General features: G+C 53.8%; 9 non-coding genes across 9 annotated transcripts; all 9 read left to right on the forward strand.

The window, feature by feature from the left end:
* Positions 1-525: 525 nt before the first annotated feature.
* Positions 526-644, forward strand: LOC132534562 (5S ribosomal RNA). The gene has a single exon (XR_009546258.1). It is a non-coding gene; the product is annotated as a 5S ribosomal RNA (ribosomal RNA).
* Positions 645-3,005: 2,361 nt separating this feature from the next.
* On the forward strand, positions 3,006-3,124 carry LOC132534563 (5S ribosomal RNA). The gene has a single exon (XR_009546259.1). It is a non-coding gene; the product is annotated as a 5S ribosomal RNA (ribosomal RNA).
* Positions 3,125-5,471: 2,347 nt separating this feature from the next.
* LOC132534417 (5S ribosomal RNA) lies at positions 5,472-5,590 on the forward strand. The gene has a single exon (XR_009546144.1). It is a non-coding gene; the product is annotated as a 5S ribosomal RNA (ribosomal RNA).
* Positions 5,591-7,939: 2,349 nt separating this feature from the next.
* On the forward strand, positions 7,940-8,058 carry LOC132534418 (5S ribosomal RNA). Its single transcript, XR_009546145.1, has one exon. It is a non-coding gene; the product is annotated as a 5S ribosomal RNA (ribosomal RNA).
* A 2,387-nt stretch (positions 8,059-10,445) lies between these two features.
* On the forward strand, positions 10,446-10,564 carry LOC132534564 (5S ribosomal RNA). The gene has a single exon (XR_009546260.1). It is a non-coding gene; the product is annotated as a 5S ribosomal RNA (ribosomal RNA).
* A 2,365-nt stretch (positions 10,565-12,929) lies between these two features.
* LOC132534565 (5S ribosomal RNA) lies at positions 12,930-13,048 on the forward strand. Its single transcript, XR_009546261.1, has one exon. It is a non-coding gene; the product is annotated as a 5S ribosomal RNA (ribosomal RNA).
* Positions 13,049-15,414: 2,366 nt separating this feature from the next.
* Positions 15,415-15,533, forward strand: LOC132534434 (5S ribosomal RNA). Its single transcript, XR_009546161.1, has one exon. It is a non-coding gene; the product is annotated as a 5S ribosomal RNA (ribosomal RNA).
* Positions 15,534-17,910: 2,377 nt separating this feature from the next.
* On the forward strand, positions 17,911-18,029 carry LOC132534566 (5S ribosomal RNA). Its single transcript, XR_009546262.1, has one exon. It is a non-coding gene; the product is annotated as a 5S ribosomal RNA (ribosomal RNA).
* Positions 18,030-20,402: 2,373 nt separating this feature from the next.
* LOC132534442 (5S ribosomal RNA) lies at positions 20,403-20,521 on the forward strand. Its single transcript, XR_009546169.1, has one exon. It is a non-coding gene; the product is annotated as a 5S ribosomal RNA (ribosomal RNA).
* Positions 20,522-21,017: the final 496 nt, after the last annotated feature.

Raw genomic sequence — 21,017 nt, forward strand, 5'->3', positions numbered from 1 at the left:
CTTCTCCTCCTCCTGCTCCTCCTCCTGCTCCTCCACCTCCTCCTCCTCAGCTGGGAGTGGGTCTCCCTGTGGGAGTGGGGCTTGTGCTCTCCTTGGCCCTGGTGCCTGGTTCTCCCGCTCCAGGAGAAGCAGTTGGGTGGGTCAGCAGGCAGCCTGTGGAGCAGAGGCAGTTAGCCGGCAGCAGGCATCATGCAGGCAGGCAGGCAGGCAGGCAGGCAGGCAGGCAGGCTGTCCGTGTGTATGTGGCGTGCGTGTGGGTGCGCAGCGTGTCCCCGCATGTGTCGCTGCCAGCCTGCCTGCCTGTGCAGCGGTGTGGGCTTTGTGAGGGGTGCCGGGTGGTGATGGTGGTGGTGGCTGGGGCGGAGGCTGGGGCGGCGTGGGGTGGGTGGGGGTGGTGTGTTGGGTGCAGGTGGCCAGCGGGCACTCGTGGAGGGGTGGCAGTGTGCGGAGCCGGCCAGTGGGCGTCGCTGTTGCGCCGGCGGCTGGCGGCTTGGCTTCTTGAGGCCGGCAGAAAGGGCTGTGTGCGTCTACGGCCATACCACCCTGAACACGCCCGATCTCGTCTGATCTCGGAAGCTAAGCAGGGTCGGGCCTGGTTAGTACTTGGATGGGAGACCGCCTGGGAATACCGGGTGCTGTAGGCTTTTGCTGCCTGCCTGCCTGCCTGCCTGCCTGCCTCTGCAGCGCATTGCCCAGCAGCTTGTCCTGGGCACACGACCCCTTCTTCTCTCTCGCTCTCTCTCTTTTTCATCTGTTCTGGACAAGTTGTTTTTTTGGAAAGACTTTTTTATGGATGAGAACGATAGGAGGACAGAGGGAGAACCACACATCACTCTGGCACATGTGCTGCCGGGGATCCAACTCGGGACCTCATGCTTGAGAGTCTAAAGCTTGACCACCCCACCACCTCCCGGAATCCTTTTGGAAAATCATTGTTATGTCTTGATTCATTCCCTTTGGTTGCCCTGGTTGTTTTATTGTTGGAGTTATGATGGATGTCGTTGTTGTTGGATAGGACCGAGAGAAATGGAGAGTGGAGGGGAAGACAGAGAGGGAGAGAGAAAGACAGACACCCACAGACCTGCTTCACCACTTGGGAAGCGACTCCCCTGCAGGTGGGGAGCCGGGGGCTCGAACAGGGATCCTTACGCCAGTCCTTGTGCTTTGCGCCAGGTGTGCTTAAGCTTCTCTCTCTCTGTCTCTGTCTCTCTCTGCCTCTCTCCCTCTCTCTGTCTCTCTCCCTCTCTCTCTCAAATTTATTTATTTATTTATTTATTTATTTATTTATTTATTTATCAAAAAGAAACATTGAGAAAACCACTGGAGAAGAGGGGTCCAACTGCACACAATTCCCACCACCAGAACTCTGTATCCCCTCCCCTCCCTTGCCCTCCCCTCCTCTGGTAGCTTTCCAATTCTTTATCCCTCTGGGAGTATGGACCCAGGGTCACTGTGGGATGCAGAAGGTGTGTGTGCGTGTGTGTGTGTGTGTGTGCGTGCGTGTGTGTGCACGCGTGTGTACGTGTGCATGTGCGTGTGCATGTGCATGTGCGTGTGTGGTGTGCGGGTGGGAGTTCTGGCTTCTGTAACTGCTTCCCAGCTGAACATGAGCGTTGACAGGTCGGTCCATACTGCAACCTGGCTCTCTCTTTCCCTAGCGGGGAAGGGCTCTGGGGAAGCGGAGCTCCAGGACACATGGGTGGGGTTGTCTGTCCAGGGAAGTCTGGTCAGCATCATGCTAGCATCTGGAACCTGGTGGTGCAAAATAGAGTTAACTTATAAATCCAAACCAATTGTTGACCAATGATGGGCCTAAAGAGTGGACTAGTACAGATGAAGAGTGTGGTTGCTCTCCATTTTGTAGACAGCTAGGAGGCATATTTGAGTTACATTCCAAAGGGCCTGTGGCTATACTAGTGTTTGTTTGTTTGTTTGTTTGTTTGTTTTTCAGCCTGAGCCTGAAATCTGAAATGCAGGTAGATCCTAATTATTCTCTGGGGAGGCAATGTCATGGCTGGCAGAAGGACCAGAAAGCTGGATCAGGGATGAGAGTAGCTCCCAAATCTGGGAAAGGTGTATAAATATTCTTGGCCATCAACCCAATTGATGTGATGTGATCTGATCTGGGGTCCATATTCAGCTTAGGAGTGAGCCTATGTGAATTGGGTTAACTTTGCAAAAGCCCTGCTTCCCTTTTCTCTCTCTCTCTCTCTCTCAAGTGTCTCCCTCTCTCTCCCTCTTTCTTTCTTTCTTTCTCTCTCTCTCCCTCAGCTTCTTTCTCCTTTCTTTTCTTCCTAACTTCTTTCTGCTCTCTGTCATATCAGTACTCACCTAGGGTTTAGGGTAATGCTGGTCATTGAACTCTTCTTTTCCTCTCTACATTTTTTTTTATGTTGTCAGTAAGTAATGACTTAACTATTGAAGTACTACCTGGACCCTTAGGCAAGACAACTGCTTTGCCACCACCAGACCTTTTCTTCTCCTCCTCCTGCTCCTCCTCCTGCTCCTCCACCTCCTCCTCCTCAGCTGGGATTGGGTCTCCCTGTGGGAGTGGGGCTTGTGCTCTCCTTGGCCCTGGTGCCTGGTTCTCCCGCTCCAGGAGAAGCAGTTGGGTGGGTCAGCAGGCAGCCTGTGGAGCAGAGGCAGTTAGCCGGCAGCAGGCATCATGCAGGCAGGCAGGCAGGCAGGCAGGCAGGCAGGCAGGCAGGCTGTCCGTGTGTATGTGGCGTGCGTGTGGGTGCGCAGCGTGTCCCCGCATGTGTCGCTGCCAGCCTGCCTGCCTGTGCAGCGGTGTGGGCTTTGTGAGGGGTGCTGGGTGGTGATGGTGGTGGTGGCTGGGGCGGAGGCTGGGGCGGCGTGGGGTGGGTGGGGGTGGTGTGTTGGGTGCAGGTGGCCAGCGGGCACTCGTGGAGGGGTGGCAGTGTGCGGAGCCGGCCAGTGGGCGTCGCTGTTGCGCCGGCGGCTGGCGGCTTGGCTTCTTGAGGCCGGCAGAAAGGGCTGTGTGCGTCTACGGCCATACCACCCTGAACACGCCCGATCTCGTCTGATCTCGGAAGCTAAGCAGGGTCGGGCCTGGTTAGTACTTGGATGGGAGACCGCCTGGGAATACCGGGTGCTGTAGGCTTTTGCTGCCTGCCTGCCTGCCTGCCTCTGCAGCGCATTGCCCAGCAGCTTGTCCTGGGCACACGACCCCTTCTTCTCTCTCGCTCTCTCTCTTTTTCATCTGTTCTGGACAAGTTGTTTTTTTGGAAAGACTTTTTTATGGATGAGAACGATAGGAGGACAGAGGGAGAACCACACATCACTCTGGCACATGTGCTGCCGGGGATCCAACTCGGGACCTCATGCTTGAGAGTCTAAAGCTTGACCACCCCACCACCTCCCGGAATCCTTTTGGAAAATCATTGTTATGTCTTGATTCATTCCCTTTGGTTGCCCTGGTTGTTTTATTGTTGGAGTTATGATGGATGTCGTTGTTGTTGGATAGGACCAAGAGAAATGGAGAGTGGAGGGGAAGACAGAGAGGGAGAGAGAAAGACAGACACCCACAGACCTGCTTCACCACTTGGGAAGCGACTCCCCTGCAGGTGGGGAGCCGGGGGCTCGAACAGGGATCCTTACGCCAGTCCTTGTGCTTTGCGCCAGGTGTGCTTAAGCTTCTCTCTCTCTGTCTCTGTCTCTCTCTGCCTCTCTCCCTCTCTCTGTCTCTCTCCCTCTCTCTCTCAAATTTATTTATTTATTTATTTATTTATTTATCAAAAAGAAACATTGAGAAAACCACTGGAGAAGAGGGGTCCAACTGCACACAATTCCCACCACCAGAACTCTGTACCCCCTCCCCTCCCTTGCCCTCCCCTCCTCTGGTAGCTTTCCAATTCTTTATCCCTCTGGGAGTATGGACCCAGGGTCACTGTGGGATGCAGAAGGTGTGTGTGCGTGTGTGTGTGTGTGTGTGCGTGCGTGCGTGCGTGTGTGTGCACGCGTGTGTACGTGTGCATGTGCATGTGCGTGTGCGTGTGCATGTGCGTGTGTGGTGTGCGGGTGGGAGTTCTGGCTTCTGTAACTGCTTCCCAGCTGAACATGAGCGTTGACAGGTCGGTCCATACTGCAACCTGGCTCTCTCTTTCCCTAGCGGGGAAGGGCTCTGGGGAAGCGGAGCTCCAGGACACATGGGTGGGGTTGTCTGTCCAGGGAAGTCTGGTCAGCATCATGCTAGCATCTGGAACCTGGTGGTGCAAAATAGAGTTAACTTATAAATCCAAACCAATTGTTGACCAATGATGGGCCTAAAGAGTGGACTAGTACAGATGAAGAGTGTGGTTGCTCTCCATTTTGTAGACAGCTAGGAGGCATATTTGAGTTACATTCCAAAGGGCCTGTGGCTATACTAGTGTTTGTTTGTTTGTTTGTTTGTTTGTTTTTCAGCCTGAGCCTGAAATCTGAAATGCAGGTAGATCCTAATTATTCTCTGGGGAGGCAATGTCATGGCTGGCAGAAGGACCAGAAAGCTGGATCAGGGATGAGAGTAGCTCCCAAATCTGGGAAAGGTGTATAAATATTCTTGGCCATCAACCCAATTGATGTGATGTGATCTGATCTGGGGTCCATATTCAGCTTAGGAGTGAGCCTATGTGAATTGGGTTAACTTTGCAAAAGCCCTGCTTCCCTTTTCTCTCTCTCTCTCTCTCTCAAGTGTCTCCCTCTCTCTCCCTCTTTCTTTCTTTCTCTCTCTCTCCCTCAGCTTCTTTCTCCTTTCTTTTCTTCCTAACTTCTTTCTGCTCTCTGTCATATCAGTACTCACCTAGGGTTTAGGGTAATGCTGGTCATTGAACTCTTCTTTTCCTCTCTACATTTTTTTTTATGTTGTCAGTAAGTAATGACTTAACTATTGAAGTACTACCTGGACCCTTAGGCAAGACAACTGCTTTGCCACCACCAGACCTTTTCTTCTCCTCCTCCTGCTCCTCCTCCTGCTCCTCCACCTCCTCCTCCTCAGCTGGGAGTGGGTCTCCCTGTGGGAGTGGGGCTTGTGCTCTCCTTGGCCCTGGTGCCTGGTTCTCCCGCTCCAGGAGAAGCAGTTGGGTGGGTCAGCAGGCAGCCTGTGGAGCAGAGGCAGTTAGCCGGCAGCAGGCATCATGCAGGCAGGCAGGCAGGCAGGCAGGCAGGCAGGCAGGCTGTCCGTGTGTATGTGGCGTGCGTGTGGGTGCGCAGCGTGTCCCCGCATGTGTCGCTGCCAGCCTGCCTGCCTGTGCAGCGGTGTGGGCTTTGTGAGGGGTGCCGGGTGGTGATGGTGGTGGTGGCTGGGGCGGAGGCTGGGGCGGCGTGGGGTGGGTGGGGGTGGTGTGTTGGGTGCAGGTGGCCAGCGGGCACTCGTGGAGGGGTGGCAGTGTGCGGAGCTGGCCAGTGGGCGTCGCTGTTGCGCCGGCGGCTGGCGGCTTGGCTTCTTGAGGCCGGCAGAAAGGGCTGTGTGCGTCTACGGCCATACCACCCTGAACACGCCCGATCTCGTCTGATCTCGGAAGCTAAGCAGGGTCGGGCCTGGTTAGTACTTGGATGGGAGACCGCCCGGGAATACCGGGTGCTGTAGGCTTTTGCTGCCTGCCTGCCTGCCTGCCTGCCTGCCTCTGCAGCGCATTGCCCAGCAGCTTGTCCTGGGCACACGACCCCTTCTTCTCTCTCGCTCTCTCTCTTTTTCATCTGTTCTGGACAAGTTGTTTTTTTGGAAAGACTTTTTTATGGATGAGAACGATAGGAGGACAGAGGGAGAACCACACATCACTCTGGCACATGTGCTGCCGGGGATCCAACTCGGGACCTCATGCTTGAGAGTCTAAAGCTTGACCACCCCACCACCTCCCGGAATCCTTTTGGAAAATCATTGTTATGTCTTGATTCATTCCCTTTGGTTGCCCTGGTTGTTTTATTGTTGGAGTTATGATGGATGTCGTTGTTGTTGGATAGGACCGAGAGAAATGGAGAGTGGAGGGGAAGACAGAGAGGGAGAGAGAAAGACAGACACCCACAGACCTGCTTCACCACTTGGGAAGCGACTCCCCTGCAGGTGGGGAGCCGGGGGCTCGAACAGGGATCCTTACGCCAGTCCTTGTGCTTTGCGCCAGGTGTGCTTAAGCTTCTCTCTCTCTGTCTCTGTCTCTCTCTGCCTCTCTCCCTCTCTCTGTCTCTCTCCCTCTCTCTCTCAAATTTATTTATTTATTTATCAAAAAGAAACATTGAGAAAACCACTGGAGAAGAGGGGTCCAACTGCACACAATTCCCACCACCAGAACTCTGTATCCCCTCCCCTCCCTTGCCCTCCCCTCCTCTGGTAGCTTTCCAATTCTTTATCCCTCTGGGAGTATGGACCCAGGGTCACTGTGGGATGCAGAAGGTGTGTGTGCGTGTGTGTGTGTGTGTGTGTGCGTGCGTGCGTGTGTGTGCACGCGTGTGTACGTGTGCATGTGCATGTGCGTGTGCGTGTGCATGTGCGTGTGTGGTGTGCGGGTGGGAGTTCTGGCTTCTGTAACTGCTTCCCAGCTGAACATGAGCGTTGACAGGTCGGTCCATACTGCAACCTGGCTCTCTCTTTCCCTATCGGGGAAGGGCTCTGGGGAAGCGGAGCTCCAGGACACATGGGTGGGGTTGTCTGTCCAGGGAAGTCTGGTCAGCATCATGCTAGCATCTGGAACCTGGTGGTGCAAAATAGAGTTAACTTATAAATCCAAACCAATTGTTGACCAATGATGGGCCTAAAGAGTGGACTAGTACAGATGAAGAGTGTGGTTGCTCTCCATTTTGTAGACAGCTAGGAGGCATATTTGAGTTACATTCCAATGGGCCTGTGGCTATACTAGTTTTTCTTTGTTTGTTTGTTTGTTTGTTTGTTTTTCAGCCTGAGCCTGAAATCTGAAATGCAGGTAGATCCTAATTATTCTCTGGGGAGGCAATGTCATGGCTGGCAGAAGGACCAGAAAGCTGGATCAGGGATGAGAGTAGCTCCCAAATCTGGGAAAGGTGTATAAATATTCTTGGCCATCAACCCAATTGATGTGATGTGATCTGATCTGGGGTCCATATTCAGCTTAGGAGTGAGCCTATGTGAATTGGGTTAACTTTGCAAAAGCCCTGCTTCCCTTTTCTCTCTCTCTCTCTCAAGTGTCTCCCTCTCTCTCCCTCTTTCTTTCTTTCTTTCTTTCTTTCTCTCTCTCTCCCTCAGCTTCTTTCTCCTTTCTTTTCTTCCTAACTTCTTTCTGCTCTCTGTCATATCAGTACTCACCTAGGGTTTAGGGTAATGCTGGTCATTGAACTCTTCTTTTCCTCTCTACATTTTTTTTTATGTTGTCAGTAAGTAATGACTTAACTATTGAAGTACTACCTGGACCCTTAGGCAAGACAACTGCTTTGCCACCACCAGACCTTTTCTTCTCCTCCTCCTGCTCCTCCTCCTGCTCCTCCACCTCCTCCTCCTCAGCTGGGAGTGGGTCTCCCTGTGGGAGTGGGGCTTGTGCTCTCCTTGGCCCTGGTGCCTGGTTCTCCCGCTCCAGGAGAAGCAGTTGGGTGGGTCAGCAGGCAGCCTGTGGAGCAGAGGCAGTTAGCCGGCAGCAGGCATCATGCAGGCAGGCAGGCAGGCAGGCAGGCAGGCAGGCTGTCCGTGTGTATGTGGCGTGCGTGTGGGTGCGCAGCGTGTCCCCGCATGTGTCGCTGCCAGCCTGCCTGCCTGTGCAGCGGTGTGGGCTTTGTGAGGGGTGCCGGGTGGTGATGGTGGTGGTGGCTGGGGCGGAGGCTGGGGCGGCGTGGGGTGGGTGGGGGTGGTGTGTTGGGTGCAGGTGGCCAGCGGGCACTCGTGGAGGGGTGGCAGTGTGCGGAGCCGGCCAGTGGGCGTCGCTGTTGCGCCGGCGGCTGGCGGCTTGGCTTCTTGAGGCCGGCAGAAAGGGCTGTGTGCGTCTACGGCCATACCACCCTGAACACGCCCGATCTCGTCTGATCTCGGAAGCTAAGCAGGGTCGGGCCTGGTTAGTACTTGGATGGGAGACCGCCCGGGAATACCGGGTGCTGTAGGCTTTTGCTGCCTGCCTGCCTGCCTGCCTGCCTGCCTCTGCAGCGCATTGCCCAGCAGCTTGTCCTGGGCACACGACCCCTTCTTCTCTCTCGCTCTCTCTCTTTTTCATCTGTTCTGGACAAGTTGTTTTTTTGGAAAGACTTTTTTATGGATGAGAACGATAGGAGGACAGAGGGAGAACCACACATCACTCTGGCACATGTGCTGCCGGGGATCCAACTCGGGACCTCATGCTTGAGAGTCTAAAGCTTGACCACCCCACCACCTCCCGGAATCCTTTTGGAAAATCATTGTTATGTCTTGATTCATTCCCTTTGGTTGCCCTGGTTGTTTTATTGTTGGAGTTATGATGGATGTCGTTGTTGTTGGATAGGACCGAGAGAAATGGAGAGTGGAGGGGAAGACAGAGAGGGAGAGAGAAAGACAGACACCCACAGACCTGCTTCACCACTTGGGAAGCGACTCCCCTGCAGGTGGGGAGCCGGGGGCTCGAACAGGGATCCTTACGCCAGTCCTTGTGCTTTGCGCCAGGTGTGCTTAAGCTTCTCTCTCTCTGTCTCTGTCTCTCTCTGCCTCTCTCCCTCTCTCTGTCTCTCTCCCTCTCTCTCTCAAATTTATTTATTTATTTATCAAAAAGAAACATTGAGAAAACCACTGGAGAAGAGGGGTCCAACTGCACACAATTCCCACCACCAGAACTCTGTATCCCCTCCCCTCCCTTGCCCTCCCCTCCTCTGGTAGCTTTCCAATTCTTTATCCCTCTGGGAGTATGGACCCAGGGTCACTGTGGGATGCAGAAGGTGTGTGTGCGTGTGTGTGTGTGTGTGTGTGCGTGCGTGCGTGCGTGCGTGTGTGTGCGTGCGTGCGTGCGTGCGTGTGTGTGCACGCGTGTGTACGTGTGCATGTGCATGTGCGTGTGCGTGTGCATGTGCGTGTGTGGTGTGCGGGTGGGAGTTCTGGCTTCTGTAACTGCTTCCCAGCTGAACATGAGCGTTGACAGGTCGGTCCATACTGCAACCTGGCTCTCTCTTTCCCTAGCGGGGAAGGGCTCTGGGGAAGCGGAGCTCCAGGACACATGGGTGGGGTTGTCTGTCCAGGGAAGTCTGGTCAGCATCATGCTAGCATCTGGAACCTGGTGGTGCAAAATAGAGTTAACTTATAAATCCAAACCAATTGTTGACCAATGATGGGCCTAAAGAGTGGACTAGTACAGATGAAGAGTGTGGTTGCTCTCCATTTTGTAGACAGCTAGGAGGCATATTTGAGTTACATTCCAAAGGGCCTGTGGCTATACTAGTGTTTGTTTGTTTGTTTGTTTGTTTGTTTTTCAGCCTGAGCCTGAAATCTGAAATGCAGGTAGATCCTAATTATTCTCTGGGGAGGCAATGTCATGGCTGGCAGAAGGACCAGAAAGCTGGATCAGGGATGAGAGTAGCTCCCAAATCTGGGAAAGGTGTATAAATATTCTTGGCCATCAACCCAATTGATGTGATGTGATCTGATCTGGGGTCCATATTCAGCTTAGGAGTGAGCCTATGTGAATTGGGTTAACTTTGCAAAAGCCCTGCTTCCCTTTTCTCTCTCTCTCTCTCAAGTGTCTCCCTCTCTCTCCCTCTTTCTTTCTTTCTTTCTTTCTCTCTCTCTCCCTCAGCTTCATTCTCCTTTCTTTTCTTCCTAACTTCTTTCTGCTCTCTGTCATATCAGTACTCACCTAGGGTTTAGGGTAATGCTGGTCATTGAACTCTTCTTTTCCTCTCTACATTTTTTTTTATGTTGTCAGTAAGTAATGACTTAACTATTGAAGTACTACCTGGACCCTTAGGCAAGACAACTGCTTTGCCACCACCAGACCTTTTCTTCTCCTCCTCCTGCTCCTCCTCCTGCTCCTCCACCTCCTCCTCCTCAGCTGGGATTGGGTCTCCCTGTGGGAGTGGGGCTTGTGCTCTCCTTGGCCCTGGTGCCTGGTTCTCCCGCTCCAGGAGAAGCAGTTGGGTGGGTCAGCAGGCAGCCTGTGGAGCAGAGGCAGTTAGCCGGCAGCAGGCATCATGCAGGCAGGCAGGCAGGCAGGCAGGCAGGCAGGCAGGCAGGCAGGCTGTCCGTGTGTATGTGGCGTGCGTGTGGGTGCGCAGCGTGTCCCCGCATGTGTCGCTGCCAGCCTGCCTGCCTGTGCAGCGGTGTGGGCTTTGTGAGGGGTGCTGGGTGGTGATGGTGGTGGTGGCTGGGGCGGAGGCTGGGGCGGCGTGGGGTGGGTGGGGGTGGTGTGTTGGGTGCAGGTGGCCAGCGGGCACTCGTGGAGGGGTGGCAGTGTGCGGAGCCGGCCAGTGGGCGTCGCTGTTGCGCCGGCGGCTGGCGGCTTGGCTTCTTGAGGCCGGCAGAAAGGGCTGTGTGCGTCTACGGCCATACCACCCTGAACACGCCCGATCTCGTCTGATCTCGGAAGCTAAGCAGGGTCGGGCCTGGTTAGTACTTGGATGGGAGACCGCCTGGGAATACCGGGTGCTGTAGGCTTTTGCTGCCTGCCTGCCTGCCTGCCTGCCTGCCTCTGCAGCGCATTGCCCAGCAGCTTGTCCTGGGCACACGACCCCTTCTTCTCTCTCGCTCTCTCTCTTTTTCATCTGTTCTGGACAAGTTGTTTTTTTGGAAAGACTTTTTTATGGATGAGAACGATAGGAGGACAGAGGGAGAACCACACATCACTCTGGCACATGTGCTGCCGGGGATCCAACTCGGGACCTCATGCTTGAGAGTCTAAAGCTTGACCACCCCACCACCTCCCGGAATCCTTTTGGAAAATCATTGTTATGTCTTGATTCATTCCCTTTGGTTGCCCTGGTTGTTTTATTGTTGGAGTTATGATGGATGTCGTTGTTGTTGGATAGGACCGAGAGAAATGGAGAGTGGAGGGGAAGACAGAGAGGGAGAGAGAAAGACAGACACCCACAGACCTGCTTCACCACTTGGGAAGCGACTCCCCTGCAGGTGGGGAGCCGGGGGCTCGAACAGGGATCCTTACGCCAGTCCTTGTGCTTTGCGCCAGGTGTGCTTAAGCTTCTCTCTCTCTGTCTCTGTCTCTCTCTGCCTCTCTCCCTCTCTCTGTCTCTCTCCCTCTCTCTCTCAAATTTATTTATTTATTTATTTATTTATTTATTTATTTATTTATCAAAAAGAAACATTGAGAAAACCACTGGAGAAGAGGGGTCCAACTGCACACAATTCCCACCACCAGAACTCTGTATCCCCTCCCCTCCCTTGCCCTCCCCTCCTCTGGTAGCTTTCCAATTCTTTATCCCTCTGGGAGTATGGACCCAGGGTCACTGTGGGATGCAGAAGGTGTGTGTGCGTGTGTGTGTGTGTGTGTGTGTGCGTGCGTGCGTGCGTGTGTGTGCACGCGTGTGTACGTGTGCATGTGCATGTGCGTGTGCATGTGCGTGTGTGGTGTGCGGGTGGGAGTTCTGGCTTCTGTAACTGCTTCCCAGCTGAACATGAGCGTTGACAGGTCGGTCCATACTGCAACCTGGCTCTCTCTTTCCCTAGCGGGGAAGGGCTCTGGGGAAGCGGAGCTCCAGGACACATGGGTGGGGTTGTCTGTCCAGGGAAGTCTGGTCAGCATCATGCTAGCATCTGGAACCTGGTGGTGCAAAATAGAGTTAACTTATAAATCCAAACCAATTGTTGACCAATGATGGGCCTAAAGAGTGGACTAGTACAGATGAAGAGTGTGGTTGCTCTCCATTTTGTAGACAGCTAGGAGGCATATTTGAGTTACATTCCAAAGGGCCTGTGGCTATACTAGTGTTTGTTTGTTTGTTTGTTTGTTTGTTTTTCAGCCTGAGCCTGAAATCTGAAATGCAGGTAGATCCTAATTATTCTCTGGGGAGGCAATGTCATGGCTGGCAGAAGGACCAGAAAGCTGGATCAGGGATGAGAGTAGCTCCCAAATCTGGGAAAGGTGTATAAATATTCTTGGCCATCAACCCAATTGATGTGATGTGATCTGATCTGGGGTCCATATTCAGCTTAGGAGTGAGCCTATGTGAATTGGGTTAACTTTGCAAAAGCCCTGCTTCCCTTTTCTCTCTCTCTCTCTCAAGTGTCTCCCTCTCTCTCCCTCTTTCTTTCTTTCTTTCTCTCTCTCTCCCTCAGCTTCTTTCTCCTTTCTTTTCTTCCTAACTTCTTTCTGCTCTCTGTCATATCAGTACTCACCTAGGGTTTAGGGTAATGCTGGTCATTGAACTCTTCTTTTCCTCTCTACATTTTTTTTTATGTTGTCAGTAAGTAATGACTTAACTATTGAAGTACTACCTGGACCCTTAGGCAAGACAACTGCTTTGCCACCACCAGACCTTTTCTTCTCCTCCTCCTGCTCCTCCTCCTGCTCCTCCACCTCCTCCTCCTCAGCTGGGAGTGGGTCTCCCTGTGGGAGTGGGGCTTGTGCTCTCCTTGGCCCTGGTGCCTGGTTCTCCCGCTCCAGGAGAAGCAGTTGGGTGGGTCAGCAGGCAGCCTGTGGAGCAGAGGCAGTTAGCCGGCAGCAGGCATCATGCAGGCAGGCAGGCAGGCAGGCAGGCAGGCAGGCAGGCTGTCCGTGTGTATGTGGCGTGCGTGTGGGTGCGCAGCGTGTCCCCGCATGTGTCGCTGCCAGCCTGCCTGCCTGTGCAGCGGTGTGGGCTTTGTGAGGGGTGCCGGGTGGTGATGGTGGTGGTGGCTGGGGCGGAGGCTGGGGCGGCGTGGGGTGGGTGGGGGTGGTGTGTTGGGTGCAGGTGGCCAGCGGGCACTCGTGGAGGGGTGGCAGTGTGCGGAGCCGGCCAGTGGGCGTCGCTGTTGCGCCGGCGGCTGGCGGCTTGGCTTCTTGAGGCCGGCAGAAAGGGCTGTGTGCGTCTACGGCCATACCACCCTGAACACGCCCGATCTCGTCTGATCTCGGAAGCTAAGCAGGGTCGGGCCTGGTTAGTACTTGGATGGGAGACCGCCTGGGAATACCGGGTGCTGTAGGCTTTTGCTGCCTGCCTGCCTGCCTGCCTGCCTGCCTCTGCAGCGCATTGCCCAGCAGCTTGTCCTGGGCACACGACCCCTTCTTCTCTCTCGCTCTCTCTCTTTTTCATCTGTTCTGGACAAGTTGTTTTTTTGGAAAGACTTTTTTATGGATGAGAACGATAGGAGGACAGAGGGAGAACCACACATCACTCTGGCACATGTGCTGCCGGGGATCCAACTCGGGACCTCATGCTTGAGAGTCTAAAGCTTGACCACCCCACCACCTCCCGGAATCCTTTTGGAAAATCATTGTTATGTCTTGATTCATTCCCTTTGGTTGCCCTGGTTGTTTTATTGTTGGAGTTATGATGGATGTCGTTGTTGTTGGATAGGACCGAGAGAAATGGAGAGTGGAGGGGAAGACAGAGAGGGAGAGAGAAAGACAGACACCCACAGACCTGCTTCACCACTTGGGAAGCGACTCCCCTGCAGGTGGGGAGCCGGGGGCTCGAACAGGGATCCTTACGCCAGTCCTTGTGCTTTGCGCCAGGTGTGCTTAAGCTTCTCTCTCTCTGTCTCTGTCTCTCTCTGCCTCTCTCCCTCTCTCTGTCTCTCTCCCTCTCTCTCTCAAATTTATTTATTTATTTATTTATTTATTTATTTATTTATCAAAAAGAAACATTGAGAAAACCACTGGAGAAGAGGGGTCCAACTGCACACAATTCCCACCACCAGAACTCTGTATCCCCTCCCCTCCCTTGCCCTCCCCTCCTCTGGTAGCTTTCCAATTCTTTATCCCTCTGGGAGTATGGACCCAGGGTCACTGTGGGATGCAGAAGGTGTGTGTGCGTGTGTGTGTGTGTGTGTGTGTGTGTGTGCGTGCGTGCGTGCGTGTGTGTGCACGCGTGTGTACGTGTGCATGTGCATGTGCGTGTGCGTGTGCATGTGCGTGTGTGGTGTGCGGGTGGGAGTTCTGGCTTCTGTAACTGCTTCCCAGCTGAACATGAGCGTTGACAGGTCGGTCCATACTGCAACCTGGCTCTCTCTTTCCCTAGCGGGGAAGGGCTCTGGGGAAGCGGAGCTCCAGGACACATGGGTGGGGTTGTCTGTCCAGGGAAGTCTGGTCAGCATCATGCTAGCATCTGGAACCTGGTGGTGCAAAATAGAGTTAACTTATAAATCCAAACCAATTGTTGACCAATGATGGGCCTAAAGAGTGGACTAGTACAGATGAAGAGTGTGGTTGCTCTCCATTTTGTAGACAGCTAGGAGGCATATTTGAGTTACATTCCAAAGGGCCTGTGGCTATACTAGTGTTTGTTTGTTTGTTTGTTTGTTTGTTTTTCAGCCTGAGCCTGAAATCTGAAATGCAGGTAGATCCTAATTATTCTCTGGGGAGGCAATGTCATGGCTGGCAGAAGGACCAGAAAGCTGGATCAGGGATGAGAGTAGCTCCCAAATCTGGGAAAGGTGTATAAATATTCTTGGCCATCAACCCAATTGATGTGATGTGATCTGATCTGGGGTCCATATTCAGCTTAGGAGTGAGCCTATGTGAATTGGGTTAACTTTGCAAAAGCCCTGCTTCCCTTTTCTCTCTCTCTCTCTCAAGTGTCTCCCTCTCTCTCCCTCTTTCTTTCTTTCTTTCTTTCTCTCTCTCTCCCTCAGCTTCATTCTCCTTTCTTTTCTTCCTAACTTCTTTCTGCTCTCTGTCATATCAGTACTCACCTAGGGTTTAGGGTAATGCTGGTCATTGAACTCTTCTTTTCCTCTCTACATTTTTTTTTTATGTTGTCAGTAAGTAATGACTTAACTATTGAAGTACTACCTGGACCCTTAGGCAAGACAACTGCTTTGCCACCACCAGACCTTTTCTTCTCCTCCTCCTGCTCCTCCTCCTGCTCCTCCACCTCCTCCTCCTCAGCTGGGATTGGGTCTCCCTGTGGGAGTGGGGCTTGTGCTCTCCTTGGCCCTGGTGCCTGGTTCTCCCGCTCCAGGAGAAGCAGTTGGGTGGGTCAGCAGGCAGCCTGTGGAGCAGAGGCAGTTAGCCGGCAGCAGGCATCATGCAGGCAGGCAGGCAGGCAGGCAGGCTGTCCGTGTGTATGTGGCGTGCGTGTGGGTGCGCAGCGTGTCCCCGCATGTGTCGCTGCCAGCCTGCCTGCCTGTGCAGCGGTGTGGGCTTTGTGAGGGGTGCTGGGTGGTGATGGTGGTGGTGGCTGGGGCGGAGGCTGGGGCGGCGTGGGGTGGGTGGGGGTGGTGTGTTGGGTGCAGGTGGCCAGCGGGCACTCGTGGAGGGGTGGCAGTGTGCGGAGCCGGCCAGTGGGCGTCGCTGTTGCGCCGGCGGCTGGCGGCTTGGCTTCTTGAGGCCGGCAGAAAGGGCTGTGTGCGTCTACGGCCATACCACCCTGAACACGCCCGATCTCGTCTGATCTCGGAAGCTAAGCAGGGTCGGGCCTGGTTAGTACTTGGATTGGAGACCGCCTGGGAATACCGGGTGCTGTAGGCTTTTGCTGCCTGCCTGCCTGCCTGCCTCTGCAGCGCATTGCCCAGCAGCTTGTCCTGGGCACACGACCCCTTCTTCTCTCTCGCTCTCTCTCTTTTTCATCTGTTCTGGACAAGTTGTTTTTTTGGAAAGACTTTTTTATGGATGAGAACGATAGGAGGACAGAGGGAGAACCACACATCACTCTGGCACATGTGCTGCCGGGGATCCAACTCGGGACCTCATGCTTGAGAGTCTAAAGCTTGACCACCCCACCACCTCCCGGAATCCTTTTGGAAAATCATTGTTATGTCTTGATTCATTCCCTTTGGTTGCCCTGGTTGTTTTATTGTTGGAGTTATGATGGATGTCGTTGTTGTTGGATAGGACCGAGAGAAATGGAGAGTGGAGGGGAAGACAGAGAGGGAGAGAGAAAGACAGACACCCACAGACCTGCTTCACCACTTGGGAAGCGACTCCCCTGCAGGTGGGGAGCCAGGGGCTCGAACAGGGATCCTTACGCCAGTCCTTGTGCTTTGCGCCAGGTGTGCTTAAGCTTCTCTCTCTCTGTCTCTGTCTCTCTCTGCCTCTCTCCCTCTCTCTGTCTCTCTCCCTCTCTCTCTCAAATTTATTTATTTATTTATTTATTTATTTATTTATCAAAAAGAAACATTGAGAAAACCACTGGAGAAGAGGGGTCCAACTGCACACAATTCCCACCACCAGAACTCTGTATCCCCTCCCCTCCCTTGCCCTCCCCTCCTCTGGTAGCTTTCCAATTCTTTATCCCTCTGGGAGTATGGACCCAGGGTCACTGTGGGATGCAGAAGGTGTGTGTGCGTGTGTGTGTGTGTGTGTGTGTGTGTGCGTGCGTGCGTGCGTGTGTGTGCACGCGTGTGTACGTGTGCATGTGCATGTGCGTGTGCGTGTGCATGTGCGTGTGTGGTGTGCGGGTGGGAGTTCTGGCTTCTGTAACTGCTTCCCAGCTGAACATGAGCGTTGACAGGTCGGTCCATACTGCAACCTGGCTCTCTCTTTCCCTAGCGGGGAAGGGCTCTGGGGAAGCGGAGCTCCAGGACACATGGGTGGGGTTGTCTGTCCAGGGAAGTCTGGTCAGCATCATGCTAGCATCTGGAACCTGGTGGTGCAAAATAGAGTTAACTTATAAATCCAAACCAATTGTTGACCAATGATGGGCCTAAAGAGTGGACTAGTACAGATGAAGAGTGTGGTTGCTCTCCATTTTGTAGACAGCTAGGAGGCATATTTGAGTTACATTCCAAAGGGCCTGTGGCTATACTAGTGTTTGTTTGTTTGTTTGTTTGTTTTTCAGCCTGAGCCTGAAATCTGAAATGCAGGTAGATCCTAATTATTCTCTGGGGAGGCAATGTCATGGCTGGCAGAAGGACCAGAAAGCTGGATCAGGGATGAGAGTAGCTCCCAAATCTGGGAAAGGTGTATAAATATTCTTGGCCATCAACCCAATTGATGTGATGTGATCTGATCTGGGGTCCATATTCAGCTTAGGAGTGAGCCTATGTGAATTGGGTTAACTTTGCAAAAGCCCTGCTTCCCTTTTCTCTCTCTCTCTCTCTCTCTCTCTCTCTCTCTCAAGTGTCTCCCTCTCTCTCCCTCTTTCTTTCTTTCTCTCTCTCTCCCTCAGCTTCTTTCTCCTTTCTTTTCTTCCTAACTTCTTTCTGCTCTCTGTCATATCAGTACTCACCTAGGGTTTAGGGTAATGCTGGTCATTGAACTCTTCTTTTCCTCTCTACATTTTTTTTTATGTTGTCAGTAAGTAATGACTTAACTATTGAAGTACTACCTGGACCCTTAGGCAAGACAACTGCTTTGCCACCACCAGACCTTTTCTTCTCCTCCTCCTGCTCCTCCTCCTGCTCCTCCACCTCCTCCTCCTCAGCTGGGAGTGGGTCTCCCTGTGGGAGTGGGGCTTGTGCTCTCCTTGGCCCTGGTGCCTGGTTCTCCCGCTCCAGGAGAAGCAGTTGGGTGGGTCAGCAGGCAGCCTGTGGAGCAGAGGCAGTTAGCCGGCAGCAGGCATCATGCAGGCAGGCAGGCAGGCAGGCAGGCAGGCAGGCAGGCAGGCAGGCTGTCCGTGTGTATGTGGCGTGCGTGTGGGTGCGCAGCGTGTCCCCGCATGTGTCGCTGCCAGCCTGCCTGCCTGTGCAGCGGTGTGGGCTTTGTGAGGGGTGCCGGGTGGTGATGGTGGTGGTGGCTGGGGCGGAGGCTGGGGCGGCGTGGGGTGGGTGGGGGTGGTGTGTTGGGTGCAGGTGGCCAGCGGGCACTCGTGGAGGGGTGGCAGTGTGCGGAGCCGGCCAGTGGGCGTCGCTGTTGCGCCGGCGGCTGGCGGCTTGGCTTCTTGAGGCCGGCAGAAAGGGCTGTGTGCGTCTACGGCCATACCACCCTGAACACGCCCGATCTCGTCTGATCTCGGAAGCTAAGCAGGGTCGGGCCTGGTTAGTACTTGGATGGGAGACCGCCTGGGAATACCGGGTGCTGTAGGCTTTTGCTGCCTGCCTGCCTGCCTGCCTGCCTGCCTCTGCAGCGCATTGCCCAGCAGCTTGTCCTGGGCACACGACCCCTTCTTCTCTCTCGCTCTCTCTCTTTTTCATCTGTTCTGGACAAGTTGTTTTTTTGGAAAGACTTTTTTATGGATGAGAACGATAGGAGGACAGAGGGAGAACCACACATCACTCTGGCACATGTGCTGCCGGGGATCCAACTCGGGACCTCATGCTTGAGAGTCTAAAGCTTGACCACCCCACCACCTCCCGGAATCCTTTTGGAAAATCATTGTTATGTCTTGATTCATTCCCTTTGGTTGCCCTGGTTGTTTTATTGTTGGAGTTATGATGGATGTCGTTGTTGTTGGATAGGACCGAGAGAAATGGAGAGTGGAGGGGAAGACAGAGAGGGAGAGAGAAAGACAGACACCCACAGACCTGCTTCACCACTTGGGAAGCGACTCCCCTGCAGGTGGGGAGCCGGGGGCTCGAACAGGGATCCTTACGCCAGTCCTTGTGCTTTGCGCCAGGTGTGCTTAAGCTTCTCTCTCTCTGTCTCTGTCTCTCTCTGCCTCTCTCCCTCTCTCTGTCTCTCTCCCTCTCTCTCTCAAATTTATTTATTTATTTATTCATTTATTTATCAAAAAGAAACATTGAGAAAACCACTGGAGAAGAGGGGTCCAACTGCACACAATTCCCACCACCAGAACTCTGTATCCCCTCCCCTCCCTTGCCCTCCCCTCCTCTGGTAGCTTTCCAATTCTTTATCCCTCTGGGAGTATGGACCCAGGGTCACTGTGGGATGCAGAAGGTGTGTGTGCGTGTGTGTGTGTGTGTGTGTGTGTGTGCGTGCGTGCGTGCGTGTGTGTGCACGCGTGTGTACGTGTGCATGTGCATGTGCGTGTGCGTGTGCATGTGCGTGTGTGGTGTGCGGGTGGGAGTTCTGGCTTCTGTAACTGCTTCCCAGCTGAACATGAGCGTTGACAGGTCGGTCCATACTGCAACCTGGCTCTCTCTTTCCCTAGTGGGGAAGGGCTCTGGGGAAGCGGAGCTCCAGGACACATGGGTGGGGTTGTCTGTCCAGGGAAGTCTGGTCAGCATCATGCTAGCATCTGGAACCTGGTGGTGCAAAATAGAGTTAACTTATAAATCCAAACCAATTGTTGACCAATGATGGGCCTAAAGAGTGGACTAGTACAGATGAAGAGTGTGGTTGCTCTCCATTTTGTAGACAGCTAGGAGGCATATTTGAGTTACATTCCAAAGGGCCTGTGGCTATACTAGTGTTTGTTTGTTTGTTTGTTTTTCAGCCTGAGCCTGAAATCTGAAATGCAGGTAGATCCTAATTATTCTCTGGGGAGGCAATGTCATGGCTGGCAGAAGGACCAGAAAGCTGGATCAGGGATGAGAGTAGCTCCCAAATCTGGGAAAGGTGTATAAATATTCTTGGCCATCAACCCAATTGATGTGATGTGATCTGATCTGGGGTCCATATTCAGCTTAGGAGTGAGCCTATGTGAATTGGGTTAACTTTGCAAAAGCCCTGCTTCCCTTTTCTCTCTCTCTCTCTCTCTCTCTCTCTCTCTCTCAAGTGTCTCCCTCTCTCTCCCTCTTTCTTTCTTTCTCTCTCTCTCCCTCAGCTTCTTTCTCCTTTCTTTTCTTCCTAACTTCTTTCTGCTCTCTGTCATATCAGTACTCACCTAGGGTTTAGGGTAATGCTGGTCATTGAACTCTTCTTTTCCTCTCTACATTTTTTTTTATGTTGTCAGTAAGTAATGACTTAACTATTGAAGTACTACCTGGACCCTTAGGCAAGACAACTGCTTTGCCACCACCAGACCTTTTCTTCTCCTCCTCCTGCTCCTCCTCCTGCTCCTCCACCTCCTCCTCCTCAGCTGGGAGTGGGTCTCCCTGTGGGAGTGGGGCTTGTGCTCTCCTTGGCCCTGGTGCCTGGTTCTCCCGCTCCAGGAGAAGCAGTTGGGTGGGTCAGCAGGCAGCCTGTGGAGCAGAGGCAGTTAGCCGGCAGCAGGCATCATGCAGGCAGGCAGGCAGGCAGGCAGGCAGGCAGGCAGGCAGGCTGTCCGTGTGTATGTGGCGTGCGTGTGGGTGCGCAGCGTGTCCCCGCATGTGTCGCTGCCAGCCTGCCTGCCTGTGCAGCGGTGTGGGCTTTGTGAGGGGTGCCGGGTGGTGATGGTGGTGGTGGCTGGGGCGGAGGCTGGGGCGGCGTGGGGTGGGTGGGGGTGGTGTGTTGGGTGCAGGTGGCCAGCGGGCACTCGTGGAGGGGTGGCAGTGTGCGGAGCCGGCCAGTGGGCGTCGCTGTTGCGCCGGCGGCTGGCGGCTTGGCTTCTTGAGGCCGGCAGAAAGGGCTGTGTGCGTCTACGGCCATACCACCGTGAACACGCCCGATCTCGTCTCATCTCGGAAGCTAAGCAGGGTCGGGCCTGGTTAGTACTTGGATGGGAGACCGCCTGGGAATACCGGGTGCTGTAGGCTTTTGCTGCCTGCCTGCCTGCCTGCCTGCCTGCCTGCCTCTGCAGCGCATTGCCCAGCAGCTTGTCCTGGGCACACGACCCCTTCTTCTCTCTCGCTCTCTCTCTTTTTCATCTGTTCTGGACAAGTTGTTTTTTTGGAAAGACTTTTTTATGGATGAGAACGATAGGAGGACAGAGGGAGAACCACACATCACTCTGGCACATGTGCTGCCGGGGATCCAACTCGGGACCTCATGCTTGAGAGTCTAAAGCTTGACCACCCCACCACCTCCCGGAATCCTTTTGGAAAATCATTGTTATGTCTTGATTCATTCCCTTTGGTTGCCCTGGTTGTTTTATTGTTGGAGTTATGATGGATGTCGTTGTTGTTGGATAGGACCGAGAGAAATGGAGAGTGGAGGGGAAGACAGAGAGGGAGAGAGAAAGACAGACACCCACAGACCTGCTTCACCACTTGGGAAGCGACTCCCCTGCAGGTGGGGAGCCGGGGGCTCGAA

Source organism: Erinaceus europaeus, chromosome 18 (assembly GCF_950295315.1).
Source record: "Erinaceus europaeus chromosome 18, mEriEur2.1, whole genome shotgun sequence".
NCBI lineage: Eukaryota > Metazoa > Chordata > Mammalia > Eulipotyphla > Erinaceidae > Erinaceus > Erinaceus europaeus.